The 12874-nt window shown below is 44.7% G+C and overlaps 1 long non-coding RNA gene across 1 annotated transcript in view; it reads right to left on the bottom strand.

The window, feature by feature from the left end:
* The window catches only part of LOC119704724, a 29207-nt gene extending 16545 nt beyond the window's left edge, over window positions 1–12662 (bottom strand). Inside the window, exons 1-4 of the long non-coding RNA XR_005258024.1 lie at window positions 12071–12662; window positions 9097–9172; window positions 3243–3330; window positions 1015–1135 (exon numbers count right to left, since the gene is read on the bottom strand). This is a non-coding gene — a long non-coding RNA (uncharacterized LOC119704724). The remainder of the gene's footprint in view (window positions 1–1014; window positions 1136–3242; window positions 3331–9096; window positions 9173–12070) is intronic.
* Between the last annotated feature and the right edge of the window lie 212 nt (window positions 12663–12874).

The raw sequence follows: 12874 nt of genomic DNA, 5'->3' as shown, positions 1-12874 counted from the left end.
AATTCTCTTCAGGCTTCAGTAGTAAAAACACAAAGATATCCTGAGAACAAAATCTTTCTCTTGAAAGTAGATAGTGTGATTTGTTTTGAGTCACAAACTTCTCTAAATTACTCCAAACCACATTTGCTGAATTTACACAGCAAAACCTTCTGTTCTTTCTTCTCTTTTGACTTCCAGCACTAGAAATTCAGCTTGGGGAATTCAGCTGGATCATCTCTCATATATCTCTGTCAAACAAATTCTGTGCCAGCTAAATCCGAGTTTCTCAGGTATTTTTTGGCAACACACAGACAGAAGAGGGACCAGAGGCACAGCCAGAGATGCCCCAGCAAGGATGCTGAGTGTGAAAACAAGCACTGCTCTCTCTTGGACCATTATTCATTCCCAGCTGAGCCTAGAGCCTCAAGTGTCATCACTGGCAGATTTCAGTCCAGCTCAGCAGGAATTGCCTCTGTGTTGGCTCAATACTGCAGGCAGGACAAAGAGAAGCAAAAATAATTAAATAAAAATATTCTGCTGTCTCCTAGCTGCACCAAGTACCAGGTCCTTTACATAAAAATGTGTCCATGGTGATTTTTAGGACAGAAGACCTAAAGAAGCCTCTCTCCAGCAAACCAACCGGTGAGAGCTGTCCCCTATGGAAAGCTGACAAGATTGAACATTGAATTTTTCAGCAAAAAGAGCATACACTATACACTGTTTTGCAGCTTGCCTCCAGCCTTATGCCCCTGAAGCACCCTTGGCCACACGAGCCATGGTTTGGTTTTCCTGCCACCCACATTTAAGCTGCTGTCTCTTACTTTCTGCTGCATTCTTCCTACAGCTTGACCCTTGTAAAAATCCAGAAGTATCACCAGATAAATCTTTCATCCTGTTTGTGACCAGTTTACCAAATGATGGAAACTTTTTTCAATGCCAACACCAAATGCCTTAAAAATTAATTAGAGCTCTGTGTGGCTGATTCCATCACCAAGCTCTGCCAATGTTAGAGTTACACCCACAGAAGGCTCTCACCATCATCAGTTGGTCTAGGAGACCTTGCTTTTTCAGTTATCACTGTAAAAGGAGCAGTCAGATGTTTTCTCAATTCCTCTGACTAGAAGGAGAAGAGGGCACCCATGGGCTTCAGTAAGATCTGTAAATGCCAAAAGGTCAGAGTTACATTACCAAGAGGCACCTTGGTTTTAAAATAATTTCAGATTATTGTAATTCGCAAAGTTTTTCTAAAATATTTTTTTTTTTTAAGAGTGGGTATCTCCAGGGTTGGGCTTTTTGCTTTTTCTTACTGTAACTAGAATTCAGAAACAGAAGTCTAGCCCAAAGGTCTACAAACATCGTCTGCCAAGATCAGAGGTGTCACTCAGCTTTTTTATCCACCCGGACATGAAGTCACAGCCAAATTTTAGGCATTGCCATTAGATGGACAGGTCCTTTGGGGCAGGCTGTCAGCAGCTGTGGGGCTGCACCTGGGAGCCTCAGTGGCCATACCCTTCCCACAGGGTGCACCCTGCCGTGCCTGAGCCTGGGGAGCAGCGTGGGGAGCCTGGGCAGGTCTGCAGGGAGGCAGCCAGAGGGCTGCAGATGAGGAAGATGTTGCAGAGCCCCTTGGGCCATGACAGTGACACTCACAGCTGAGCTGTGGTCCTTTTAAACATGCCTGCCAGTTTAAACCCAACAGCAGGCTGCTATGAATCATCAGGTGCTGACATTTCTTCAAATTTTTAAAGATTTTGACTCCGCTCTGTCCTATGGTTGCAAGTTTCTCTAATACAACCACACACACTGCAGAGACAAGACCTGGCACGTGGCTTCAAACTAATCCCTTTGCAAAGGTTGGAAAGTCAGAAAAATACACATCTTGGAAAGCAATATAAAGAAACGGCTCTCTGTTCCCCATCACCACAGGCAGCTGAGGACCAATACACTCTGGGAGTGATCCAGAGAACTTTCAGTCTCTCAGCAAATCCAAATTTGGGGCTAGTTCTGCTCTTCAACAAAATCTTTAATTTTCCAAGTGGCTGTACCATCTAAAGTACCATATACATCACAATCCTTCTCCAGGTCCTAAAATAATAGCAATTACTCTAAATTTTAACATTCTGGGCAATGTGTTTTTGTCCCTGACCATGGCCTCAGATGAAATTCAAACCCTCTTCCATTCCTGAACTTTGCACCTAAATTTTGGCTCCTCAACCTTACTTTTCAGTTCTGAAAACTGGTTTGTGACTCACTTGCTTAAACTGAATAATGTTCCTTGCAAAACTTTCCACTTTGCTTGTCCTCTTACCTCCACCTAAAGGAGGAAGTTATGCCCAGGCAGGGAAAGGAGAGCCATCCCTGTGGCATCCACAGGGGCCACCCTGAGCAGCCATCCCCTCCTCCTGCCCTGCAGCATCCTCTGTCCTCTTTCACTTGGTGTTGCCACCCTCCCTGGCAGTTACCTGTCCACAGAGCTCCTTTCCAGGTTGGATGCTTGCCAGCAAGCCACAGCTGGGACTCTTCCGAGAATCTGCCCCAGATTTCCCTCAGCAGTGAGAAAAGGCTGCTTTTCCCTGTACTCTGAAAGCTGTGGGATTGAGTCACCTTTCTTCTCATGTCAGAGAGCTGAGAGACCCGAAGGTCTCATGTACATCTGGAGCTGGAGCACAGGGTGCTCAGCTAAAGGGGAAGGCCTAGGGGTACTGAAATGACTGACATGCAACACGAGGAGAACACGAACATGAAAGCCCTGCCTGGGTTTCCTTCTGGCTGAGAGTTTCTCTCACAGCACGCAGACCCTTCGGTTTGCCTTCAGCAGTAGTCTGCCTCCTGAACCTTAGAGAAGACAGACCTGTATGGAACAAAACGCCTTTAAACACTGAGAGCACCTTAAAGCACAGCCCTACACCACAGGCAGAGAGGTTTCTGGATCACCCATCTCTGAGCATGGCTCACCAGCAGGAGGGCACAGGGTGGCAATGAGGCTCCCACAGAGACAGAGCCCATTTTCTGCCGGGCAGCAGGCAGCCCCTGGACCCCCTGGCAGCTGGAAGGAGGCTGAAGGCAAGCGGGGCTCGCTCAGTGCCTGTGCACCACAGCACGGCTTGAGCTGGCAGTGGAAACTCAGCTGGACGCAAACAGAAACCCAGCACTCGCTTTGTGGCTCCAGTATGTACAATAAAAATTGTCCTGGTGTAACTAGCATCAAGTTAACAAATAGAACAGCCCCACATACCCTTTCTTCCCCCCACCTTGTGGCTCACCTGCTGTTAAGACCTGGCTGAAAATCTCTGCTCTGCTGAATAGCAGCTGCCCCTACCAGGAGTCCCTTGGATGTTGATGTGGGAGGCGCTGTTGAGCAGAAGAGGAATAAGCCATAATTATAGAGTGCATCCATTTGTTTGGGAGAGAATTCCAATTAAAATAACATTTGTGGGTGTCCCTCCAAACATATATCTTCTCCTCAGTCCAGAATCATAAGAGCTCTCCTCTGCAGAAATGGTCTGTGTTTCTCAGTTTGACAAACCAGGTCAGGTTAAAAGAAGAAGAAAGCAAGCGCAAAAACATGAGAGGAACAAATTTTATGCCACCAGTTACAGTTTCAGGTAGAGATTTGGCTGAAATGTGGCAGGCTATGTAGATGTCATTAAACTGCAGTTCTAGAAGCTTGGACTCATCTTCATCTCAAATTTGATCTGACTTTTCACAAGTTTATGAGATCAAAAAGAATGGAAGAAACAATATTCTGGATGCTGGAACAATTTACTCCCAAGAACCAGGTGTCAACACTGAAAAACATGACCCAAGCATTATCTCTGCAGAAGAACAGATTACGGTAAGAATGTTTTTTTAAAAAATGAAGATTTTGTAGTTAAAGAAAAATATACTCTAACCACTTTCTCCAGCTCCCCACTTAATTCAGATCACAAGCCAGACTGCTAAATCAGCACCTATAGCCCTATTTAGTATTGCTTCAGTGGTTGTGGTTATTTACAAAAAAATGCTCAAGACCAGAGAAATTTTTATGCTAAAATATTTTAATACTTGACTTTAGAAACACTTACCAGGAAAACAACAGGAAAAGGATGTGGCCTGATAAATGCATGTTACATCTTCATCAGTGTCATATATTTATTCATTTGAATTTGATTTCACTGAAATTAATGAGTGTGAGAAGTCTGAGTGCAGGCGTGTCCCGGTACCAAACCAGCAGCTATCAAGCTCCATTTTCAGGAAGGAAGATGGACATTTTTAAACTCACAGTGGATGTTGTCCACTAAAATCCCTTTAAACCTTTCACTGAAGGGGCATTCATAAAAGCAAGAGAACAGTGGAGGCTCAGTCTGTGCCCACCAGCTCTAAGGGAAGCAAAGCAGTGGGAAGAGGAGGGGGGAGAAGGCAGCAGGGAGAGGGCAGGAGCAGCAGGGAGAGGGCAGGAGCAGCAGGGAGAGGGCAGGAGCAGCACCTCTCCTTTCTTTTGGTTGAAACCCATGTTTGTTCTTTCTTGTGGAGCCACTGGGCCCCTTTCTCTGGGGACCACATCTCTAGCTTTGCACACACAGATAGCATCCTCTAGATACAGAGGCTGGCACAAAGCTCTCCCTGCCCTCCTCCCCACAGCTCACCCCAACTGAAATGTTACTGAAATTAATCAGAAAGGCTGAAAGATTCAAATTAATTAGGTGATCATATACATATGAAACCTGAAAGGAAAAAAAACAATGTTATTTAATACTTCTTTTGCTGGTTATTAGATACTATCAACACTGTGTCAACAATTACCACCCAAGAGTAGTTAATTCTGAATAGGAAAGGGCAGACAGAGAAGTTTCATTGGAAGAATGTAGGACTTCTAGAAGGGTGTGAACATCCCACCATAACTGATGCACTGTTGTCCCTCCTGGGCTGCAGACAGAGCTGGGCCCAGGAAGGAATAGGTGAAAAATGGTGTGTTGGCCTTGGATATCTGGATCTGGGAAACTGCGCTCCATTGCAGGAGTCTTGTATAACCTTTGGAAAATTCCTATTATTATCTCTGCTTTGATTTCCCACACATAAAAGGAAAAACCCCCAAACCCCAGACCCTATGTATGCCAGCAGGACAAGGCAAGGAACAGGTGCATTGAGAAGAGGACGAAAAACACCAACTTTGGCTGTGCTCTGCAGGCAAAGCCTGTCGTGGTGCATTGAGATGTCTTGTGCAGAAACCTAAATCACCCTAAATCACCCTAAAAGTGGTTTGTCCAGGCACAAAGACCACACCAGTGTTCAGCAGGCATAGTACTTGATAAACAGGTTGTAACATTAGCAAACACCAAACTGATGTGTCCAACTATGCAACAGCAGGTGGAGAGAGATTTTCATTAGCAGCCAAATCCTCTGTGTGCTCTTTATCTGGTGATAAAAAGTTAAATATTACTAGTACATCATGATATCATAAATACACGCATTGCTGCTGGTCTGTTAACAATAAAATAGACTGTGAGATGATGTTTGGCACAACAATGGTACACACAGTTTACATAATGAAGTAATAGAGCAGAAAACAGAGAAAGCAAAATGAATTCTAGTTAAAACATTTCTTTAAAGTTTCCCTTTTCCCCCTGCAAGCAGGTCTTTTGCAAACATAAATTTTGTAAGAATGTTTCCTTTGAGGAATATCTTATCTATAGAAACTCAGGAAAATGTAGATTTGTCAGCTTCTCACTGCTGTCACTGCATTCCTAACTAATTAATCTCTTAAAGCTAATTGGAGGTTTGCTGTCTTTCAATTTCTGCTACCATAAGATCACTGGAAATCATGATTCAGCTGCCAACCCGAGTTTTTCTCTTGACACAGTTTTTAACTCTTCCCCTAAACCCCCACTGCTGGCTCTGGTCACTTCAGCCACTTGAGCCACACTTTTTCTCTTGCCTAAAATGGCTCTTGGGCTCTTCTTCCATTCATTATTTTCTTGTAACGAAATGACATTCAGAGACCTTCCCTCCTGCTGTAAATACGTCTGGCAGTTTCTCACAGACACATTACACACCCAGAAACGAGGCAAGGAAAACTGACTGCTCCCATTGAGAAGAAATGGAACCATGAGATGTGGGGTCTGATTGAGACTCATTGGTCACCACAGGGTGCACGCAGTGCCTCAGCCATCTAAGCAGCCCAGCTGGCTCAAAATTGAGTGCAAGTGCCTTTTGGAAAGGAGTTGTGCAGTTATTTTCCTAGAGCTGTATGTGCAATTCACAACTGTGAAAAATAAAATGAGATCTTGAGCATCTTCAGTAATTGATTTTTTTCCCCCCCACCTTGCAGAATTCCAGCCAAAGTGCCTGTCTGATCTTGCCAGGTCAGTCGTATGGTTTGGGAGTTTGTATGATCCCTCGTCTTAGAAGGTAATTTAGATTTATGAAAATGCTGTCTCAAGTCTTTCGAGGGTAATGAGAATTTGAAGACCAGTGTAGCTAATGGTTTAAACAGGAAAAAAATACCTTAGAAGTGTCAAAATGACTCAGCCATTAGGCAGAAGAGACACAGGCTGTGATGCGTTGCGCAGGGCCCACAGCCAAGGTGCACGAGCCTCGCTCTAACGCCTGCTCTGCGGAGCCAGGGAACAACTGAAAATGCAAAATCTGCAACACCAGAGACAGATCTCCACCAGCTTCAAATTTCACCACTCTCAGGGCACTGAGATGGAAAATACCTACCCTGCTGATCTGAACTCAGAAGTCCCACAAGAGCATCCCCAGCTGATTTCTCTGTGGAAACTGAGACATAGCTCTCCAAAAGTATTAGATCAGTTCAACGCTAAACATGTCAAGGCTCAAAGAACCAGAGCAGCTCACCTGCTCTCCCAAGCAGCAGATTTAGCTCCTCCAGCACTGAAGGACCCTTGGGGAACTCTTGCACAGCCAAGGTTGGCTGGTGCCTCCCTCAATCTTTTCAGAGGACACCAAAGATCGGTGACAAACATCAGTGCCTGCGGTCAGAGCGCTGATTCGGCTCAGCAGCTTCCTGGCCCTGGCCCCTCTGCCCCACGAGCCACACTCACACAGTCAGCCCTGTGGCCACTTCCTCCACAGAAAAGCTCCATTTCAGCTGCTCTGTGCTTTACTCCTCCCCACCCACAACCATCAGAGCTTTGCCTCTCCCTTGCTCATCATTCCAGGGTGCGGGTGCCAGGCAGGACAAGAAGCGGAGCGCTCAGCTGGTGGGGACAGGCTGGGATAAACTGTCTGAGCTACACGATGGTGTTCCTCCTGGTGGCACTCCACAGACAGACAGACAGACAGACAGACAGGCACATGGCAGGGCTGAGGCCGAGCTCCTCATTCCTGTGGAGAAATGAGGAATGGCATTCCACAATGCCTGGCGGAAAGGCGAGCTTTGAGCCTGCTGCGCCTTTCTCCTGCTCCTGCCTCCCAGCACGGAATGAGTGTGCAGGTGATGAGCCCACACTGAGCCCACCGCGCTCACCGGTACATCAGCCGGGAAATCTCCAGTTGGCCAACCGAAACAGCTACCCTGCTGTAGCCACGAGATGGAGCAACTCAATTACAAACAGCTCTGCAGAGCCGCCAGATGAAGGTGATGGGACATTTCATCCCACTTCTGGCTCACCCAGAGGCTGCAGGCAGCTCTGCATCACAGCAATGGATGCTCGCTCTTCTCAAGCAGAGCAAGTGCTTTTCTCACTGGTTAGGTGTGATTGTGATATTTTATGAAAATCCCTTTGATAGGATTTTCTTCTCTTGAGAAGCTGAGAAGGCCTCAGCTTCCAGTGTAAACAATTTATTATCTGTTGCTGTGGGATGCAGCAGGTGCTTCCTCAGTTGGTCAGTGTGGGATGTTTCTACTTGGTGGCCAATCGAGGAGGCAGCAGCTCTCGGACTCTCTGGGAGTCACAGAGCTTTGTTATTCATTCCTTTCTATTCCTGTCTCGCCTTCTGATGATTCTTTTCTCTCTGTTCTTTGTAGTATAGTTATAGTGTGGTCTTTTTTAATGTAATATATATCATAATATAACAAACCAGCCTTCTGAAATGGAGTCAAAATCTCTCCTTCCCTTCACCAAGTCCTGACTGCCCAGAAGACCCACGGTAATAGTTAGGCTATGATTTAAATCGAGAAAAACCTCGCCACGTCTACACTGCACAATCCTGTGTGCTTCCTGACTTGTCATAAACTGGAAGGCTGACAGCAGCATCAGCCCCATGCTGACACTTCCCAAGAGCCAGGACCAACAGCAGGAGAGCCAGGACCTTGGCTGGCACAGCCCAGCACTGCAAGGAGAAGGCTGGCCTTAAGGGCAAGCACAGGGAATCAGCAAAACCCCATTGAGGGGTGTGTGTGTGTCCTGAAGGTGAGATATGTGTGTCCTGAAGGTGAGATATGTGTGTGTGTCCTGAAGGTGAGATATGTGTGTCCTGAAGGTGAGATATGTGTGTGTCCTGAAGATGAGATATGTGTGTCCTGAAGGTGAGATATGTGTGTGTGTCCTGAAGGTGAGATGTGTGTGTGTCCTGAAGGTGAGATATGTGTGTCCTGAAGGTGAGGTCTGTGTGTCCTGAAGGTGAGATGTGTGTGTCCTGAAGGTGAGATATGTGTGTGTCCTGAAGATGAGGTCTGTGTGTCCTGAAGGTGAGGTTTCTGTGACAGCAGCCATATGGCAAAGTCCAAAACAAAATGCATGTGAAGCAGTTCCTTCATGAGGAAAAGGCACCAGATGATGCATTCAGCATCAGTAATCATGTGAAACTGGAGGTGCTTCACACACTGGTGGCGTTGGTGACACACACAGATGTGTCAAGGACAGAGGAGAATGTGCAGAGGTGGCCCTCTTCTCCCAAGTCTCCAAGAAGAGGGACCCACACTTGGACTTGGGGACTTTGTGAAGAGACACATCCCCTTAGCACAGAGCAGAGCCTGTGCTGAGAACAGAAAGGTTCCTTGCTGCCCACTGCTTTGCCCCCTGCATCCCAGGTAATGAACACTGTGGGAGTCCTTCACGGGCTGTCCCAGCCTTTCCATTGTGCTGCTCACTGGCATTCATGTTACCCTCTCCATCAGCCCTCAGCATCACACCTTCTCATCCATTCCATCTGAAGGGAGAGGAGCCTTCTCACCTTGTCCCAGGTGCATTTGTATCTCTGTGCATGCCTTCCTGGCCATTTCTTCCTGGAAGAACTCACAAGGATACTGCTGGAAAAAAAGCAGATCACTCACTGGAGGTGGCTGAACTACCCCTGCCCCTGCTGCTTCCTCACGCTGCCTTTCCCACAGCATCCCTCCAGATGTGGAGCCTCACGGGGCTCTGTGCACCCAGGGGACACCTTGCCCAGGGACACCAGCCTCCAGCAAGGTGGGCAGTGCTCAGAGGATGAGGGTCAGAGAGGAAATGAGACAGAAGAAAAGCACCGAGCGTGTGAGGGAAACCTCGAGTGGGAAGAGAGAGCTTTGGTGGCAGTTTCAGAACTGGCTCTGCAAACCCCAGAGCAGGGAAGGAGCACAGAGCAGCACTAAGCTAAAAATGAAAACTTTGGTCTTGCTGATGAAGAGGAACAAGAAACAACACATACTGAAGAAACTCCACCACATAATCCAAACTGCAATTAAAAAAACCCCAAAAAATTCCAAAACATCTACAATATCTCAATAGCATCATTGTGTAAAAAAACACAACAATGAAAGTATTTTTTTAAAAAAATCATCCAAATTCTCCTAAAAACCAATTTCACCATCAAAAAAAACCAAAATTAAAAATCCTACCCAAAAAATCCAATTAGTAAAAATAAAATAACAAAACAAACAACATCAAATTCCCACATCATCAACAAAATTACAAAAATATCTCCACCAACCAACAAAAAAACCCCACAAAATTTCCTAAACACCATAAACTTTTAAAAAATAGACATTCCCAAATTCAACCAAATTATAAACTCTCTCTACCTAATCACCCACAAAAAACCCACTTTCCAGTAAAACCCTAAATAACAGCAAATAACAAATTTAACTAACACAATACACCTATCAAAACATAACACAAATATCCTAAAAAAAACTCAAACAAACCCAAAACCTCCCACAAAACAAAAAAAAATCCAAAAAACTCACTTAATTTTCAATACAAATACAAACCATAGAAACAAAACCTCACAATCCTAAGTTTTTAAATTTTAAACAAGAAGAATTACCACAAAAATAACTAACTTATAGCAACCACTGATAACAACATCACCTTTTAATCGTTCAATATCAGCTCTTCGTGTCATTATGAAACGGAATTCACCAAGTGTTGAATTTCCGTGTATGTGCTGCCAAAGTGAGCACAGCTGTGCTGAGGGCAGCCCTGCTCCCCAGGATCCCCAGATATTTCTTCATGGTGCTGGGGGCTGCCTGTGCTGGGTTTTGTTCACACCCAGAAGGCAGCCACGGTCACAAGACCACCAGAGGATGCACAGAAGTGCAACGTAGCTGAGAAATGAGACGAGGTACTATTCATTCAGACTTGTATTGTTTTTTTCCTTTGGTAGTGTTGCTTTTTTTTTTTTTCCTTAAATAGAGTCATTTCAACTAAAATACCCCGGGGAAACCCCAAGGGACTGTTTCTTCTCTTATCCCCCATCTCTTTCACAGATGCACAGTTTTAATGTAGCCAATATAATCCTCCGTTTTGAAATTTAAGGAGTATGCAGAAGACCAAGCAAAACTCCAGCTGTGGCCTTTCTTTCCCCTTTTGGAAAGAACACTGCAAACATGCGTACAACTGCCAAAAAAGTTCACTTTTTTCCTCCTTTCTACCTGAACAAAATCATCATCTGACACTCTCCGTGGGTACATTCCCTGCTCCCTAGGAGTATAAACAGATGTAAGAGTAACCCTTGACTCTTTTGAAACAGCAAGTCGAAGTGAACATACCAGATCACCACTGAAAATCAGCAATCTCTTTTTCCTTTCTGATATCATGAAAAGTGAGGGAAACAATGACAGGATTTAGCTCAAAGCACATTTTGACAACTAACACCCTACCCATGGATGCTATGTACAATCAATAAAATCCTCTATTGGAGAAAAAACAAAAACAATACCAACAAAAAAAAACAGCTAACCGACCAAAAAAAAAAAACAAAAAAACAAAAACCCACAAAAAAAACCAACACCAAAAAAATAAACCACACAAAAGAAAAAAAAACACAAAAAAGAAAAAAACAAAGACAGGTCTGTAGAGCCAGATTTCTTTCCGTGTTACCAGAACCTGGTTTTAAAGGGTGACTCAGAGGTGTGAGTCCCACAGATTTACATCCTTAAATGAGCTGTGTGACTGCCTGTGTACACAGAGCCTGCATGCAGACAGGCGTGGGGAGGCCCATGCTGTCATGGAAATTGTGATGGAACAAAAAGCAGCAGCACTTGGTGCTTTCTGACATTCTGACCAGCAGCTGCTTTGCACGCAGCTCGCTCTGCTGCCTTAAAAGAAAACACAAGACTGCGGAATTCTGAGCTGAGAAGGAGAAAAAGCCAACAACCAGAGCACGAGGCAGCCCAAAGGTAAGATGACAAGAGATATTTCACAATAACAAAACCTTCCCTTAAAAGCTTTCTTCTTGTCACGAGAGCCAAAAACTAATTATATTTTACATAACTTGCATTGCTTACAGCATAGTTAACTTTTTTAGTGACTGAACAAAACTTCCTTTTGCATTTATGCTTTATATAATATTTTTTTCATTTTATTTTTTAATGAATCTGCACAACAGATCCTAGTCTGAAACATCCTTTAATCATAGTGAGAATTTTCTTAGTTAAACATCTTGGTGAGAAGCTGAAATTCTATTTCTCTAGACCCAGAATTTCTTAGACACACTATCAAACAAATTACAAACAAGACTGAAGAAAGAGGAAGGTAGTAATGAAATCTCCTACAGAGGCACTGAAGTAAAGAACTTTGTCATATTTATTACTTTTCAGAAATTCCTTAATTAACTTTTCCTTCCTTTGGCTCTCAGTAATGGGCTCCCTCCCAGCATCAGACTCTCAGGGCTTCGTGCTGTTTTTCTTTCTTCTGTCTCAGCCATTAACTTACCGAATCTCACTTACCTGCCATTACTGTGTCTTTAAGGAGCAAAGGACTAAATTTCCTTTTTTGCTGATCTTAATCTCACTCGAAGAGATCTCAATCTCTCAAACCACAGCAAGGGAGAGTTTACCTGTGAAATACTCAGGGGGGTGACTTGATCTGCAGGACAGAAACTTTGACTGCTCAGTTGACAAACAGTTGACAAATGTAAAATGGAACAGCATCAAAATCAGCAGCTCATGTAGAAAAGACACTGGTTTGAAGTGAAAACTAGAGAACAGCAGGAGAAAGTAATTTCTGGGTGCTGACAGAAAGATCTCTGACAGACTTTATTTACAGGTCCCATTTGCTGTCATGGAACTGGCTGGAGGAAAGGATCTGGTATGCCTGGCCATTTGCATTTTTAAGTGACTACAGCACTGCAGAAACCAATGAGCACCTTCCTAGTCCTTATCAGAAGAGTCTGAGGGCAGGATCAAGCCAGAACCCTTCCTCTAAAGAAGGTAATTACTTCGTGACCCCAGTTCAGCTCAGAGGGTGCCTGCCTGACTCCTTCAGTCCCCTCTTTGCAGAAGTGAATCCAGCTGCATGTTTCCTGTAACCCCTGTCTCTGCTCTGGTAAGTCTGGCTGATTTAGACAAAATCTCATCCTTCTACCAAAGACTTAACCTCTGCCAGAAAAAGCCTGTTGGAAGCTTCCTGCCTGCAGCTTTCAGTCAGCTTTTAGAAGGACCAGAGGTACTCACAGTCCCTCTTTGCCCAGGGGTGGTGGGAGAGGGTGCAGGATGGCAGTGACTGCATGGGATCTTCACATTAATAAATGT

Source organism: Motacilla alba, chromosome 9, assembly GCF_015832195.1.
Source record: "Motacilla alba alba isolate MOTALB_02 chromosome 9, Motacilla_alba_V1.0_pri, whole genome shotgun sequence".
NCBI classification, from domain to species: domain Eukaryota; kingdom Metazoa; phylum Chordata; class Aves; order Passeriformes; family Motacillidae; genus Motacilla; species Motacilla alba.
This window is presented reverse-complemented; position numbering and strand designations above follow the sequence as displayed.